Genomic DNA, 3,921 nt, shown 5'->3' with positions numbered 1-3,921 from the left:
TAATACAATTGGTTGAAATTTTTTTCTTCAAGTTTCCAGTCAATTATATTATTACACTTTGTGTACCAGGTCGTGTTCTTGGCGCACTGAAAAATCGCTCCTCAATCCCAAGTAACAAAAAAGGAGTGAGCTCGGTTTGGTTCTGTTTTAAAGTGAAACTGAAATCGAAATTCATTTTGGTTTGAATGGGTTCGGTGCAATTCAATTTCAAATGGTTTTAGTTTTGATTTGTGCCTCACTTATAGGCCCATTAGAAAATTGGCATTATTACAACTATCAACATTCAAACAAATTCAAAAGTTCAAAAGCTAGTCATTTGCAAACTAACAAGAAGAGGTTGAGTCTCTCCATCTAGTTAGAACTGAACTGAGTGGCAAAGTCACACAGTTAGAGACTAAACTTCACATGCTAAATGAAAAAGGCTCATTCTATGGTGATGATGATGAAAATGATGGCCTAATTGCCTCTCTTGAAGATCATGTTCAAAGTTTAATGATATCGGATGAAAGTTTGCTTCAACAAATTCATTTGCTGCAGAAAAATAATGAATTGTATCGGGAAGCTAATTTGAAGTTGACTTCTAAATTGAATGAGGCTACTTGCAAGTTAAACTGTCTGTCTATGAGTGTTGACTCATCATAAAGTGTATTTGTTGCAGGAAATCAGTTTAAAGGTGATGATATGGTTGCTTGTGATGAAAGCAGCTCAAGTTCCATGGGTGTGAACTTGCATGCTTCTAAGGAATTATCTATTATATCTCATTTGGCTGACTCTACTTCAGGGTCTAGATTTGTTCCTAAATGTCATCATTGTGGAGACCTTGGCCACATTAGACCTATGTGTAGAAAATTGCATCTGGAAAGGAAAAATGATCTAAAGGAACAAGTGGATCATTTAACCATAGAAGTCAACAGAGTGTCCAATATTGTTAATTCTTCGAGCTCAAGAAATGTCAACACAAGTTCAAGTGGCTTTTAACGTGGATTTGGGAAGTGTTTGTTTGCTCAAAGTTCAACATCATCCTCTAGCCTAGACACCTAGCACCTCGACAGTGGTTGTTCTCATCATATGACAGGTTACCAAGATATTGTTTTTTTTTTTATCTCTTGTACCATTCAAAAGTGGTATGATTGAGTTTGGTGGAGGAGACAAGGGTGAGAATGTTGGAAAATGAGTAGTTTAGATTTATGGACTTCCTATGCTTGATGATATCTGCTATGTGGCTGGTTTGTTAACTAATCTCCTTAGTATTAGTTAACTCTGTAACGAAGTTGCTAATGAAATTTGCTTTTCAAAGACGAGTTGTAGAATTGTTGATAAACGTGGGAACAACATGTTGGTAGTTCCAATATCAAAGGAAAATTGCTATACAATTGTTGCCTCTCGAAGTGTGATGATTGCTTAGGTTGGAACACATATACTTTTGAGCAAAAGGTCTAATGTGGAAAATTACAAGACTTCATCTCTGAATGCTTTTTGTGTGAACCTAGCATCTTAAGAAGACATTCTCTTGTATTTCACTTTGGGGAATATTGCCCTATTTTTTTTGTCAAAGTCCATCATCTAGAGAATGAAATTTGAAACTTCAATCTCCAACTCTATTTCGTGATGAGCTGCCCCTCACTTTGGATGCTAAATGTATCACTTCACCAAGGTATGCTTCTTTGTCACTTATGAGTGGAATTTTTGCATGTACCTTGTTTATTTACATCTTTGCATCATGGCCACTTCACCAAGGTATGCTTTTCTCTCTCTTATGAATGGAATTTCTGCATGTGCCTTGTTTATTTACATCTTTGCATTGTGGCTTGTTCCTTATTTTGATAATCTTAATTTGCCTCTTGATGTACATTCTGATCAAGTTTATGCACTAGTTGTTTGGTTGAGTGTTGTAAATTATTTAAGCTCCAAAGGTCTTAAGAACAAATATCTTGCTCTTAGGAGATTTTTATGAGGAAATGTCTTTGATTTTGATATAAACTTGATGCCATGTGAGAAACAGCTAGCTGTGAACTTCAAAACTCTTGGAAAATCAAAGACACAAAAATCTTCAATGGTTTGTTGAGTTCTGTGCTTTTGACTGAACAACTTGAGTAGCTTTGCTTCCATTTTGTTATTCTTCTGCATGTTTACTTTTCCTATTGTTGTGTTTGTCTTGTCAATGAACTTGTCAGTTAAGTCTGTTTGTCACCTTGTGCATTTCTTAACTGTTTGATATTTTGGCATTTTGTAGATTAACCTTGATTAATTCTTCCTCTATGATGTCAAAGGTTCTCGCTATTATGGCTAATAGCTTCTAAAAAATCTTTGCCTTATTTGACAAAAGCTTTTGTTGATTTATGGGTTAGGCATACTTTGGTCTAGATTGAGGTGTAGTGATAATTCTTCTCTATAAATTGGGCTAAGTGTCTTTTCTAGTGCGAAACACCACCTAGTTTGTCATTCATTGTGCTCAAACCATCTCAAAAGTAAAATCATATTTCAGAGCTTCAATCTCTACATTCATGAGCAAAGTTCTCAAAAATTCCAAAAGGGGAGAAGAGAAAATTCAAAAATTCTCAATAATGTTATCTCATGCAATGTCATGAACATTCAATTCATTTTTCCTTATCTTAAGGACTCAAAATGTGTCTTGGATTGTCCAAATACAATTCTCATCAATCCTATCAATGGTCATGTGCTCCATATCACCTTTGCCAACTGAAAAGTTTTATTAGGCTGGGTTCTTTATTGTGAGTAGTTTTGTGTTTAGATATTGGCTCAATTTATGTTGCAAGGATTGTGACTTATTCTCAATGGGTTATTAAAAGTTTGGTTAGCCTTTGAATTAATTCTTTGCTTAGTTACATGAAACTTTGATTTTAGCTGTCCATCATCAATCCTTTTTCCATACCTTGACACATATACCTAGTATAGGGAGTGTAGTCAGAAAATCTGTGTCAAAATAGAGAGTATATCCGGTGAGGAATTGAGGGAATTCTCTAAGGCATGTTACTACATTCAAAACATTGTTTTAATTGATTAAATGCGAGCTAGTGAGTGGTGACTGCGATTAAGTATGCACTCGGGGGTAAGGATAGCTAAAATCTGTGGGAGTAGTGATTTTTAATGTGTCATGTTTCATTGGAAATCCCTGAGGCAAACATTGGAAGGTCTAGGTTATGTTTTGTTCGTTTCATTCGTTTCGTTTTGCTCGAGGACTAGCAAAAGCTGAGTGTGGAGGAATTTGATAAGAGCATATTTATGCGACTTAGTTAGTTTTTTTTCTTGCATTTTCATAGCTAGTTTCTGATTATTATAGTGTTTTAAGCTATTTTCAAGTGTTTGTAGGTTCAAATGACAAAGTTGGCAAGAAAGTACAATTTAGAGCATTTTGGAGCATTTTTGGGCCAATAATGGATATCACATGCATGGAGCAAGGTGGATGGACGTTTTTGGAGTTCAAGAGGCTAGGAATATGCTGAAGAGATGAGGAAAATAAAGTCAACACAAAGAAGATAAGGAATCAGCTAAAAGGAAGGAACATTATCCAAAACATTATCCAACCTTATCTTATCCAAACTAACCTTATCTTATCTTATCCTATCCTAATCTTTTCCTACCTTAATTCCAGTTCCAAGGGGGGATCAATTGCACATTAAATCACCTAAATACCCCCTTCTAGAAGCCCTATTCCGGATCTTAAGTAGTGCCGCACCTTTTATTCCTTTTCTTCTAGAAATCTTGGCAAGAGTATCATGCAGTTCATAGTTATGAATGCCTTGTCAATGCTTATGATTTTCACAGAACTTAATGATCTTTGATATGTATCTCTATTATGTTGTTCATGTAGGGAACTTGATAAGAATAATTTGGTTGCGTTGCTGAGTTCAATTCAATGAACTTAGAAAAATCTGAAAGTTAATTTGTGCTCTTCACGAT

Source organism: Malus sylvestris, chromosome 9 (genome assembly GCF_916048215.2).
Source record: "Malus sylvestris chromosome 9, drMalSylv7.2, whole genome shotgun sequence".
Lineage (NCBI taxonomy): Eukaryota > Viridiplantae > Streptophyta > Magnoliopsida > Rosales > Rosaceae > Malus > Malus sylvestris.
This window is presented reverse-complemented; position numbering follows the sequence as displayed.